Raw genomic sequence first — 14,733 nt, 5'->3', positions numbered from 1 at the left:
TTTGGATTCTCTTCAGTGTTGCTTGGGAGAGTACTAGGAGGAGTTTCAGTGACTTTCTTACTCAGCTGGCCCACTTGTGCCTCCAAATTTCTGATGGAGGACCTTGTTTCACTAATGAAACTTAAAGTGGCCTTAGACAGATCAGAGACTAAGTTTGCTAAGTTAGAGGTGTTCTGCTCAGAATTCTCTGTCTGTTGCTGAGAAGATGATGGATAAGGCTTGCTACTGCTGAGCCTATTTCTTCCACCATTATTAAAGCCTTGTTGAGGCTTTTGTTGATCCTTCCATGAGAAATATGGATGATTTCTCCATGATGAATTATAGGTGTTTCCATAAGGTTCACCCATGTAATTTACCTCTGCTATTGCAGGGTTCTCAGGATCATAAGCTTCTTCTTCAGAAGATGCCTCTTTAGTACTGTTGGATGCATTTTGCCATCCATTCAGACTTTGAGAAATCATGTTGATTTGTTGAGTCAACATTTTGTTCTGAGCCAGTATGGCATTCAGAGCATCAATTTCAAGAACTCCCTTCCTCTGAGGCGTCCCATTACTCACGGAATTCCTCTCAAAAGTGTACATGAATTGGTTATTTGCAACCATATCAATGAGTTCTTGAACTTCTACAGGTGTTTTCTTTAGGTGAATAGATCCACCTGCAGAATAGTCCAGTGACATCTTAGAAAATTCAGATAGGCCATAATAGAATATATCCAAAATAGTCCATTCAGAAAGCATGTCAGACGAACACCTTTTGGTCATCTGCTTGTATCTTTCCCAAGCTTCACAGAGGGATTCACCATCTTTTTGTTTGAAGGTTTGAACATCTATTCTAAGCTTGCTCAGCTTTTGAGGAGGAAAGAACTTAGCCAAGAAGGCCGCGACCAGCTTATCCCATGAGTCCAGGCTATCTTTAGGTTGTGAATCCAACCATATTCTAGCTCTGTCTCTTACAGCAAAAGGGAAAAGCATGAGCTTGTAGACTTCAGGATCTACTCCATTAGTCTTAACAGTCTCACAGATCTGCAAGAACTCAGTTAAAAACTGGTAAGGATCTTCTGATGGAAGTCCATGGAACTTGCAGTTCTGTTGCAGTAGAGCAACTAGTTGAGGTTTCAGCTCAAAATTGTTTGCTCCAATGGCAGGGATTGAGATGCTTCTTTCATCAAATTTGGAAGTAGGTGTAGTATAGTCACCAAGCATCCTCCTTGCAATATTATTTTTGGCTGCCATCTCCTCTTCCTTTTCGAAAATTTCTGTAAGGTTATCTCTGGATTGTTATAATTTAGCTTATCTTAGTTTCCTCTTTAGAGTCCTTTCAGGTTTAGGATCTACCTCAACAAGAATGTTCTTGTCCTTGCTCCTGCTCATATGAAAAAGAAGGGAACAGAAAATAATAATAGGGATCCTCTTTACCACAGTAGAGAGATTCCTTTATGTTAGTAGAAGAAGAAAGGAATAGAAGAAGGAAAAGGTAAGAATCCAAACACAAGGGTGAAGATAGGTTCAGATTCTTGAGATGAAGAGAAGTGTTAGTAAATAAATAAATAAATATAAGAAGATGAGAGGGAGAGAATTCGAAAATAAATTTTGAAAAAGAGTTAGTGATTTTCGAAAATTGGAGAGAAGAATTAAAATTAAAATTAAAATTTAAAACAATTAGTTAATTAAAAGAATTTTGAAAAAGGGGGAGGTAATTTTCGAAAATTAGAGAGCTAAAATTAGTTAGGTGATTTTGAAAAAGATAAAAAATAAACAAAAGTTAATTGGTTAGTTTGAAAAAGATTTGAAATTTAATTTTGAAGAGAAAAGAAGTTAGAAAAGATATTTTAAAGTCAAATTTTTGAAAAAGATAAAATTTTGAAAAAAGATGTGATAGAAAAAGATATTTTGAAAAAGAATTGGTTTTTAAAATTAAAATTTGATTACTTGACTAACAAGAAACTAAAAGATATGATTCTAGAATTTAAAGATTGAACCTTTCTTTACAAGAAAGTAACAAACTTCAAATTTTTGAATCAATCACATTAATTGTTAGTAAAGTTTTCAAAATTTAGTACTATCTTTTGGGCTAAGACAATAGTCTCATTAACTTTTGGAACAAGAGCTTCGCTTGGTGTAACTTGCAAGGCCTCTATTTAAGTAGTATTGGCATGAGTAACATCCTCATTCTCTTCCACAGCATCTTCATATAACACATTGTACCTTGATCCGCCTTCAATGAAAACATTATCCTTATTAAAGGAATATTTCCTATTTGGTGGAGAATTATTATCATAATGGCCAGATTATTTTTCAATAAAAATATTCTCTTGCTTCTTTATTTGGTATCTCTTAACCATCATTTAAGGGCTGAAGCTTGGAGAATTTTGATTGTTGCCAGATTTATGTTCATTAGCAGATCATTCGGGATTCACCTATTCCTTATCATTAATGACCATTATTTGATTTTCCTCTGCCACCACATTCTTGCCGGAGGCCGCTTTCCCATAATGGTCCACGTCATCGAAAGACACTTCACATATATTAAAACGATGTTCATACATCTCACTGTTAAAATAAATGAGGTGCAAACCCTCATATTCGATGTTTAAGGTAGATCCGGACACTAAGATTTGAGATGAGTTTCTTACCTAAATTCAATTCAACACAAATTCTAGCAAAAATTTTTCATAAGTGTATTAAAATATCTTTATCAATTTTGAGCATGGTATCAATAATAGATCCTATCTTCTAGAGAAAATGGTGATTATACAGCTTAATAGAGAAATTAGTATACGAATCCAAGCTGCAATATTTTTTACTTCTTTCTTTGATGTAAGAAAGAAAGGTCTCTACCTCTGAACAATTAACTAATGCCCAACTATCATTCAAGGTCCTCCAAACAAAGCATAAAGCATAAGAGTAGTCCTCCTCATCTGAAAAATAAAAAAAAGTTACAATCCATGTTAATAACTTTATAGGTTATTTCCAGTACTTAGCTTTAGTACTTTCTTTTGGGCTAAGACAATAGGCTTATTAACTTTTGGAACAGGAGCCTCGCTTGGCATAACTTACATGGCCTCTATTTGAGTAGTGTTGGCATGAGTAATGTCCTCATTCTCTTTCACAGCATTTTCATATAACATGTTGTACCTTGATCCACTTTCAATGAAAAGATCCTCTATATTAAAGGAATGTTCCTTATTTAGTGGAGAATAATTATCGTAATGGCCAGGTTAGTGACGTGGCGAAAATTAACAGATTAAGAATTATTAAGAAAAATGGCGTTGCAAGTACAGCTCTTAACCAGCAAAAATCCACTTGTCAATTTAGAAGAGTTGTCACAAAATTAGAATCAAAATACTGGGAGTATGAGTCCCAGGTCGTCTCCCAACGAGTTGTAGAGAGATGTGCTATTTTATTAATCAGAGGTTTTCTAAAAGGTTTTTGAGTTTGATAAACAGGAAATTAAATAAGAGAATTTATGTCATTTAAATAAAAATCTTGACCGGGAGAAGATTAATTGGAAGTTCTATCCTTGTTCGAATTTTCTCAAAATCAATTAATAATCAGTAGTTGTTTCTACTTAATTAACCCTCAACGAATGAAGGAAAGTCAAGTTAAAAGTCAACTTCTATTCACAAGTCCTAATCCTCTCCCTTGGGAAGGATTAGAGTTAGTGACTAATAAGCCAACCAACAACGAACTAATTGCAATTGAACTCTTGAGTATTCTAACTCAAGGTTCTCCTTTTAATCAACTCCCAATCAAGTTGGGAAACTACTCCATTATCATAAAAGTAGACTTCACAAAATTAAAAGGGGAAATAAAAAGAGACATGATAAACAATAATCAAAGAGATCAATTAAAAATAAAAATAGTCTTGTATTAATGAACTCTAAAAATAATCCAATGTCAACTCTGGACAAATTAAGAATATGGAAGAGTAAATAAAAAGTAGGTAAACAAACTAGAATGACCAGTTCCGGAGGTAGACTCTTCTCAATAACCAAAGCCAAAATCTTCAAATCCCAAATTATGAATGTAAAGAAAAACCTAGGGGAAGAGTAAAATCAGATCTAAAACTAAAAATTATGCGGAATGAATGTTCTCTTTTGTCTCTGCATGTTCCCTGGCTCTAATATGCATTTTTGGGCCGAAAACTGGGTTAAACCGCGGCCTAGAATCTACGCCAGCGACTTCTGTAATTCTGCAGATCGCGCACGTCACGAGACCGCGTCGTCCACGCGTTCACGTCACTCAGCATTTTTCGTGCCACGCGTGCGCATCGTCCACGCATTCGTGTCACTCATGCAGCTTCCAATCCACGCGTTCGCGTCAGGCACGCGTTCACGTCGCTGTGATTTTTTCCATTTCGCGCGGACGCGTGAGTCATGTGCCCGCGTCACTTCTCGCTGGTCATCTCCTCAATTTCTTGTGTTCCTTCCATTTTTGCAAGCTTCCTCTCCATTCTCTAAGCCATTCTGCCCTATGAAGCCTGAAACACTTAACACATAGATCATGACATCGAATGGTATAAATGAGAGTAAGAATATACAATTAAAAGATCTTTGGGAAGCAAGTTTTTAATTATAGAACAATTTTGGGAAGGAATTGTAAATACATGCAAATCATATGAATAAGTGGGTGAAGACTTGATAAAACCACTCAATTAAACACAATATAAATCATAAAATAATTGTTTATCAACCTTCCACACTTAAACATTAGCATGTCCTCATGCTTAGTTGAAGGAGATAAATATAAATGAATAGGGACATGTAAGACTTATGCAATGCAATGCAACCTATATATATGAATGCAACTATATGATCTTGTCTATCTGATTAAAAATAAATAAGTTCTCTAAGACAAAACATGGAGCAGATTCCACTAGTCCAAATCATATAGTAAAAGCATGTAAATTTGTAAGAAGACAGCTCGTGAAAGCAGGGGACATGGAATCAAGCATTGAACCCTCACTAATGGTGTGTGTGCACTCTAATCTCTCTAGTGTATGGGGTAATCACTCTATCCTTCTCTAATCATGCTTTCTAATTTTTTTTCCTCACCTAACCAATCAACAACATTTAATGTACCAATGCAAATATCATGAGGTCTTTTCAAGGTTGTAATGGGGCTAAGGTAAGGGTAAGGGTATATATGGCTAAGTGAGCTTATAAATTGAATCTTTAATTAACCCAAGCTTTCACCTAATCATATATGTATATTCTATATAACTTCAAAATTTATACCTAGCTACCCAGAATTTCCTTTTCACATTCCATACTCATGCATCAACCTTCATTTTAATTTTATCACATGTGCATTGATTGTTGAACTTTAACTTATCATTGGGGTGATTTTGTCCCCTTATTTACTAAAATATTATTTTATTTTTTATTTTTTTTAAATAAACATAGCTTATCAATGTACATAGATTTTTAATTTTCTTTTATAGTTTCACATGAGTAGGTATCCAAATTCCCATTATTTCATCATGATACATTCCTTTAGTAACCTTTGTTCCCACAATCTTTCCATACTCAATTAACAAACAATTTCTACCTTAAGCTAACCAAAGATTCAATTGGGATATTTAATTATTTTTCTGCTTAAGGCTAGTAATATGGTAAAATGTAGAACAAATGGGATTAAAACGGCTCAAAGTGGCTGACAAAGGTAATTTAAAGGGTAGGCTTATTTGGGATAAGTGAGCTAAACAAACAATGGCCTCAATCATATGCATGCATATAACACATTAACATTGGACATATAGGATAAAACAAAATTAAAATTACAATCATAGAGAAGTAAACACACAAGAATAAAATATTTATGGTTAATAATGTAACCATGTATTTAGGCTCAAAGTCTCACAGGTTGTGTGTTCTTTAGCTCAAAAACCATGTTCCAATTACAACTTCAAACAAATTTAACATAAAGATTTTGATTTAAATTAGTGAAATTTTTCAAAAATATGGTCTTAAAAGAAACTTATTATCTTTTCAATCAAGTAGAACATGCATGCAATTAACCTATTACTATGCAATCTATCCTATTCTAAAAAAAAAAGAAATTAGTGTTAGGGAAGAGAAATTACCTCTGGAAGTCAGGTACTGACCGACCTCCCCACACTTAAGGCTTTGCACCATCCTCGGTGCCATCTGTCAGGAACAAAGGTGGGCTAGTAGCAATATCTCCACAGTCGAGACCGTCATGGCTCCCTGTGCTGGTAAAGGAAGTGGAGTTCGGAGTGTCTGGGTCCTTGTCAGGTCTGTGGTTACCTGTGAGTAGCTCCTTGAGGTATTTGAATCGGCGCTGCTTACGGCGCTCTCGTAGCTTCGCCTTCTGTTCTTGCCAGTCCAACCTCTCCAGTATTTGATAGAGCAGCTGACTTGTTGAAGCTGCTTGTGGTGCTGATCAGGTAATTAGACGGTGTGTACCTCAATCAGAATTTCAGTCCATTTTAGAGGCCTGCCACTCATTTGAGAGTGGATGACATTTTGGCCCTCAATGAACAGCTAGAAAAGTTTTAGACTGTGGATTCTGGTGGCCTACTCTTTTTAAAGATGCTGCTGACCTTTGTAAATCTTGTTCTCCTTGCCAAAGATTTGGTAATATATCCAAGAGGGATGAAAAGCCTCAACAAATTATGCTTTTCTGTGAAATTTTTTATGTCTGGGGCATTAACTTCATGGGTCCATTTCCAAATTCTAATGGTCACCTTTATATACTGTTAGTTGTAGATTATGTTTCTAAATGGGTGGAAGCAATTCCAACCCGTACTGATGATGCTAACACTATTGTTTCCTTTGTTAGAAACCATATTATCTGTCGCTTTGGATCACCACGAGCAATCGTGAGCGATCAAGGCACTCACTTTTATAACAGGAAACTAACAGGATTACTGAAGAGGCATGGGATAATTCATAAAGTATCAATAGCCTATCACCCCCAGACTAATGGGCAAGCAGAGGTGTCTAAAAGAGAGATAAAGCGCATAATACAAAAGATAGTCAAGCCTCATAGAAAGGACTGGAGCACCAGGCTCCAAGATGCGCTTTGGGCATATCGGACAGCATACAAGACACCAATCAGGATGAGTCCTTTCCGCTTAGTTTATGGAAAGGCTTGTCATCTCCCAGTTGAGTTAGAACACAAAGCCTTCTGGGCAGTAAAGAAATGCAACATGGACTATGAGAAAGCCGGAGCTGAATGGAAGTTGCAATTGCAAGAATTAGAGAACCTTCGCCTAGAAGCTTATGAAAACTCCAGGCTGTACAAAGAAAAGGTGAAAGCTGTGCATGATAAAAACATCAAGAGAAGAGAATTCCAACCTAGGGTACAGTTAACCATACATGGGCCTGGATCACTACATTTTTCAGGTATATTTCCCATTAAAGTAGATATAAAACTACCTAAAGGAATAGTTTCTAATTCATTAATTTTATCTTTATGTATGCACAATTCTTTTAGAAACTTTGCGTATTTAGGTACTTGTTGAATAACATCAAAAAAGGGGAACAGTTACCTCAACCTTTTTGAAGATTTCTACCATTTTGGGATCAAGTTCCATCTGCTTTCTGGCTTTCTTAGCAAGGTGTGGAAATGTGATAGGAGTGGTGTTTCTTACAGCTTCAGCTTGCTGGGGTTCTGCATTCCTTGGTTGGGCTGCTTCAGCTTCAGCCATGCTTTGTGCTTCATCTTCTTCTTCAACATCCTCTACCTCAGCCGTGTCCTCAGCTGGGGCGTGCTCTAGCGGGCTTGGCTCCTCAGAATTCCTCCCTTGTAGTGTGGTTCCAGACCTCAAGGTAATGGTTGAGAGGGGATTCCACTGGAGCTCGAAGGCTGGTTGTTAGAGTTATTTAGTGATCTAATCTATGAGACAAGAGCTTGCAAGGTAGAGTTCAGACCATTTAGAGTAGAAGTAAGGTTGTTTTCCATGGCCTACTGTCTCCGATCAATAGATTGTAATAACTCATCATTAGAAGATGAAGAGGGATAAGTGATCTGAGGGGTCTGCTAAGATGCTTGAGGCTGCCTTAGATGAGGTGCTCTGTAGACCTGATTCTGATTCTGCTGCCTGAAGTTGTTATTGTTATTCCACCTCTGGTTTCCATTGTTATCTCTGCTTCCTCTGTTATGATTGTCCTTCCAACCCTGGTTAGAATTATCTCTCCAACCTTGGTTGGAATTGTCCTGCCATCCATGGTTGTAGCTGCCACCTTGATTGTATCCTTGATTGCGGCGGTCATAGAAGTTATGAGTGGCTGCCACAGTGTTGTCTTCCTGTTGGAACTGCGGATATTCATCAGTATAATGACTATAATCAGCACAGATCCCGCATACTCTTTGTGGAACCAACTGTTGGCTTTGCTGTGGTGGAGAAGGCTGAGCATGCTGAGCTTGTTGTTGACTCAACTGCATCTGCTTCAGTAAGTTGGTCATTTCACATAAACTCTGAGTTAGAGCAGTAGTCTCTTTGCTAGAGGACACCTCTGCAACAGCTTTTGAGTGGCCTTGTCTCTGCCTGTGATTCCTAGTGGATTCAGCTAAGTCGCTGATCAATTGCCATGCTTCATCAGTGGTCTTGTACTTTTTTATAGACCCATTGCTAGCACCTTCAAATGTGGTCTTATCTTGAGGCTTCATGCCCTGTGTGAAGTAGCCAAGCAACACTAACTTCTCAATCATGTGGTGGGTACATGCTTCCAGAAGATTGTTGAAGCGCTCCCAATATTGGTGGAGGGTCTCGGATTCGCCTTGAACAATCATGGAAATTTCCTTCCTCAATCTATCAGTAACTTCAGCTGGAAAGAATTTTTCCAAAAATTTCCTTCTAAGCGTATCCCAGTTAGCAACAGTCGCTCTGGGCTGGGCGTAGTACTATTCTCTCGCCTTTCCCTCAAGAGAGAACGGGAAGGCTTTTAACAGAATAGAAGTTTCATCTGTACCATCACGCCTGACTGTAGAACAGGCCGCTTGAAAATCCCTAAGGTGCTTGATAGGATCTTGAGCAGGTAAGCCATGAAACTTAGGCATCAAGTTGAGTAGTGCAGTCTTTAGTTCAAAATCTGCAGCCACCGTTGGGTGATGCGCTTGATACAGTTGCAGTGTAAAATCAGGGGCTCCAGCCTCCTGGATAGTGACTCTCCTAGGTGCTGCCATGTCACCTGCACGTAAATCAACTGAATCAGTAGAAAGGGAGCTTGTTTCTTCCTTAAGTGACGTTTCAGATTCATCCTCGGAGAGGACTAACCGACGCCAAGCTTGCCTTATACGTGAAATAGTTCTTTCAATCTCAGGATCAAATACTGGCAAGCTTGGATCAAGAAGTGAACGCGTCATTCAATGAAAGAAACATGCAGCTCATAGTAGCAAAATAAAAAGAAAAATGCAAATAAATAAATTCCAATCAATAAATTAGCACTCTATTGCAACTCCCCGGCAACGGCGCCATTTTGACGATCGGATTTCCTGTCGATAAAGAAATACAAAAATATAATCGCGTTGTGAGTATAGCTTCTAAACCAACAGAAAATCCTTTCGTACAAATGTTTGGTTGTCACAAGTAACAAACCCAATAAAATTTATAAACCAAAGTATTCAAACATCGGGTCGTCTTCTCAAGGAATTGCAGGGAAGTATGATTTATTATTGGTTATGAAAAACAGTATTTTTGGGTTTTAAAAAGGTTTGAACAAGAGAAATAAATTGCAGGAATTAATAAATTAATAACTAATAAAATCCTTGGCAAGGTATGAAAACTGGAAGTCTTATCCTAGTTACCCTTATCAATGGTGATGAGAATTATATTTTTGCTCCCACTCAGTCAACCTCTAACTATGAAGGTAAGTCAAGTGGACAAATCAATTTAACACCTAAAGTCCTAGTCAACTCCTAAGGAAAGACTAGAGTTATAGGAATCTAAATCAGTAAGCAAAGATAACAATTATCAATCACGATGAGTTTGACAACTCAAGAGTCACCAATTAATTAACCAGAACCAAGAATATAGAAAGCTAAATAAAAATCATATAACTGAAATACCTCAAATTGTATTAAAATAGAAAATTAATCTAAACATAAAGAGATCATAAACCAAATTGAGAAAATAAATAAAAGGAACATTGAACCTGTGATTGGAGAAGATGAAATCCTAATTCTAATAAAAATCCTAATCCTAATCCTAAGAGAGAGGAGAGAGCCTCTCTCTCTAAAAACTACATCTAAATCCTAAAACTATGTATGAATGTATGTTGTATGATCTGATGTGTTGAGTCTCTGCATGTTCTCCGACTTTAATCTGTGTTTCTGGGTCGAAATCCGGATCAAAACGCGGCCCGAAACTGTCTCCAGCGTATTCTGTAATTTCTGCAGATCGTGCAGGTCTGCGTACGCGTCAGTCACGCGTACGCGTCAGTCACGCGTACGCGTCGTTTGACGATTTTCCTCTCCACGCGTGCGCGTCAGGCACGCGCTAGCGTCGTTTGCACTAACTCTAATCCACGCGTACGCGTCAAGCACGCGTACGCGTCGCTGTGATTTTGTCCAAATCACGCGCACGCGTCAGCCATGCATGCGCGTCGCTGTTCGCTGGTTGTCTCCTTTATTTCTTGTGCTCCTTCCCTTTTTGCAAGTTTCGTCTCCATTCTCTAAGCCATTCCTGCCTTGTGAAGCCTGAAACACTTAACACACATATCACAGCATCGAATGGTATAAAGGAGAATTAAAATACATAATTAAAATATCTCTAGGAAGCAAGTTTTCAACCATAGAACTAAACTAGGAAGGAATTATAAAATCATGCAATTCATATGAATAAGTGGGTGAAAAGCTGATAAAAACCACTTAATTTAGCACAAGATAAACCATAAAATAGAGGTTTATCAATTAGTTTTCCACAGAAATCTTCTCTTGCTTCCTTCATTGGTATCTCTTAACCATCATTTAAGGGCCGAAGCTTGAAGAATTTTTATTGTTGACAGATTCAATCATTTAGGTTCCTTAGCAGATCATTCGGGATTCACCTCTTCCTTGTCATTAATGACCATTATTTTATTTTCCTCTGCCCCCACATTCTTGTCGGCGGCCACTTTCCTATAATGGTCCTCGTCATCAAAAGATGCTTCTCCACATAGATCAGAACGATGTCCATACAGCCCACGGTACAAGCAAATAAGGTGCAAACCCTCATATTCAATGTTTAAGGGAGTTCCGGGCATTGAAAATTTTGAGATGCGTTTCATACATAAATTCAATTCAACACAAATTCTAGCAAAATTTTTCCATAAATTTCTAAAGTAGCTTTTTAAATTTTGAGCATGGTATTAATAATATATCCCATCTTCCAACGAAAACGGTGATTATACAGCTTAATAGAGAAATTAGTATATGAATCTAATCTCCAATCTTTTTTACTTCTTTCTCTGATGTAAAAAAGAAAGGTCTCCACCTCTGAACAATTAACTAATGCCCAACTATCATCCAAGGTCCTCCAAACAAAGCATCAAGCATAAGAGTAGTCTTCCTCATTTGAAAAATTAAAAAAAAGGTTACGATCCATGTTAATAACTTTATAGGTTCTTCCCAACACTTAGCTTTAGTACTTTCTTTTGGGCTAAGACAATAGGCTCATTAACTTTTGGAACAGGAGCCTCGCTTGGTGCAAATTGAATGGCCTCTATTTGAGTAGTGTTGACATGAGTAATGTCCTCATTCTCTTCCACAACATTTTCATATAAAAGGTTGTACCTTAATCCACTTTTAATGAAAAGATCCTCCGTATTAAAGGAATATTCCCTATTTAGTGGAGAATTATTATCATAATGGCCAGATTATTTTTCCACAGAAATATTCTCTTACTTCCTTATTTGGTATCTCTTAGCCGTCATTTAAAAGCTTAAGCTTGGAGAATTTTTATTGTTGCCAAATTTAGGTTCATTAGAAGATCATTCGGGATTCACCTCTTCCTTATCATTAATGACCATTATTTGATTTTCCTCTACCACCACATTCTTTTTGGCGGCTACTTTTCCACAATGGTCCTTGTAATCGAAACACGCTTCACCACATAGATAAAAAAAGATGTCCATACAGCCCACGGTTAAAACAAATGAAGTGCAAACCCTCATATTCGATGTTTAAGAGTGTTTCGGGCACTGAGATTTTCGAGATGAGTTTCTTACACATACTCAATTCAACACAAATTCTAACAAAAGTTTTTCATAAGTGTACTAAAATAGCTTTATCAATTTTGAGCATGATATCAATAATAGATCCAATCTTCCAAAGAAAATAGTGATTATAAACTTAATAGATAAATTAATATACGAATCGGAGCTGCAATCTTTTTTACTTCTTTCTCTGATGTAAGAAAGGAAGGTCTCCACCTCTGAACAATTAACTAATGTCCAACTATCATCCAATGTCCTACAAACAAAGCATAAATCATAAGAATAGTCTTCCTCATCTGAAAAATAAAAAAAGTTACGATCCATGTTAATAACTTTATAGGTTTTTCCCAGCACTTAGCTTTATTACTTTCTTTTGGGCTAAGACAATAGACTCATTAACTTTTAGAACACGAGCCTCGCTTGGTGCAACTTGCATGGCCTCTATTTGAGTAGTGTTGGCATGAGTAATGTCCTTATTCTCTTCCACAGCATCTTCATATAACATGTTGTACCTTGATCCACTTTCATTGAAAAGATTCTCCGTACTAAAGGAATATTTCCTATTTGGTAGAGAATTATTATCATAATGGCCACATTATTTTTCCATAGAAATCTTCTCTTGCTTCCTTCTTTGGTATCTCTTAACCATCATTTAAGGGTTGAAGCTTGGAGAATTTTGATTTTTGCCAGATTTAGGTTCATTAGAAGATCATTTGGGAATCACCTCTTCCTTGTCATTAATGACCATTATTTGATTTTCCTCTGCCACCACATTCTTGTCGGCGGCCACTTTCCAACAATGGTCCTCATTATCGAAAGACGTTTCTCTACATTGATCAAAACGATGTCCATACACCCCATGATTAAAACAAATGAGGTGCAAACTCTCATATTCGATGTTTAAGGTAGTTCCAGACACTGAGATTTTCGAGATGAGTTTCTTACATAAATTTAATTCAACACAAATTCTAGCAAAATTTTTTCATAAGTGTAGTAAAGTAGCTTTATCAATTTTGAGCATGGTATCAATAATAGATCTTATCTTTCAAAGAAAATGGTGATCATACATACAGCTTAATAGAGAAATTAGTATACGAATCCAAGCTGTTATTTTTTACTTCTTTCTCTAATATAAGAAAGAAAGGTCTCCACCTCTAAATAATTAATTAATGCCCAACTATCATTCAAGGTCCTCCAAACAAAGTATAAAGTATAAGAGTAGTCCTCCTCATCTGAAAAATGAAAAAAAAAAGTTACAATCCATGTTAAGAACATTGATGTTACCTTTTTTGACCTAATCTCTATTCAGTCGTTGTTCCATGAAGCCTAAATAGATTCTTTTTCCTTGAACTTTAATTATCAAAGCTGCGCATCAAGGCTCGCACCATTCATCAAACGCTTCTCTTGATACTTTGATATCTGGACAAGTATAAAAGATTTTTCTTTATCAGAACGAGTATCCTCATCCTTTTACCAATGATCATCAGGATTACAATTCTCTTTTTGAATGTTGTCCAGAAATGATGAATCTTCACCCATTATTAGCCCAGTCGACTTTAGTAGAGAATTTTTATACAAAATTTGAGGCTTTGTGATCGGAATGTTGTTGTTTTTCGTCATGATCTCTATGTCTTCATCCAATTTGTTAAGATTAACATCACGTATTTTGACTTTTTTAATGCTACATTGTATCAGATCATCTTCTTGCGTAAAAACCCTAATAGCCCTCTCGTGAAAAGTCATATTATTATTAAACCTTATTGAAAGCACCAACTAATTTATCTGTATTGTAATACTTGTTTAGCTACTAGTATTTTAAGAAAAATATACTTGCCAAACATACCATAAAGAATTTGGAGAAGAAAAGAAAACATTGATGATACCTTTTTTTATCTAATCTCTATTCAGTCATTGTTCTATGAAGTTTAAATGGATTCTCTCTTCATGAACTTTGTTGATCAAAGTTGCGCACCTGAACGCTTCTTTAGATACATTGATTCCCAGATAAAGATAAAAGACTTTTCTTTATTAGAACGAGTATTCTCATCCATGTATCAACGATCTGATCCCGTCATAATATCTATGTCTTCATCTGATTTATTAAGATTAACATTGCATATTTTTACTTTTTTATTATTACATTGCACTAGATCATCTTCTGTGTAGAAACCTAATAGCATTTTCAAGAAAAATCATATTATTATTAAACTTTATTAAAAGTACGAATTAATTTTATCTATATTGTAATGCTTTTTTTGGTGACTTAATATATATTGTAATGCTTTTTTTGGTGACTTAATATATATTGTAATGCTTGCTTAGCTAGTAATAGCTACTAATAGTTTAAGAAAAATATCCTTACCAAACATACCATAAAGAATTTCGACGAAGAAAAGAGAAGATTAGTACAATGTTGGTATGGTAAGCACAAGTGCACAGTTCTTGTCGTGATCCCGCTACTAAAGTTCCTAACAATGTCCGGCGTCGCACGTGTTAATGCCCCCAAACACTAACCTACGAAATTAATTTATTAATTAATTAAAAGAAAAGAAAAATCAAAGCACAATATTCGA

At 36.3% G+C, this 14,733-nt stretch overlaps 1 non-coding gene across 1 annotated transcript; it reads left to right on the top strand.

The window, feature by feature from the left end:
• The first annotated feature begins 735 nt into the window (after window positions 1-735).
• On the top strand, window positions 736-839 carry LOC130972264 (small nucleolar RNA R71). Its single transcript, XR_009083454.1, has one exon. It is a non-coding gene; the product is annotated as a small nucleolar RNA R71 (small nucleolar RNA).
• The last annotated feature ends 13,894 nt before the right edge of the window (window positions 840-14,733 follow it).

The sequence above is a fragment of the Arachis stenosperma genome, chromosome 3 (genome assembly GCF_014773155.1).
Source record: "Arachis stenosperma cultivar V10309 chromosome 3, arast.V10309.gnm1.PFL2, whole genome shotgun sequence".
Classification (NCBI taxonomy): domain Eukaryota; kingdom Viridiplantae; phylum Streptophyta; class Magnoliopsida; order Fabales; family Fabaceae; genus Arachis; species Arachis stenosperma.
Note: the sequence above shows the minus strand (reverse complement) of the source record. Positions and strands in the feature narration are given on the sequence as shown.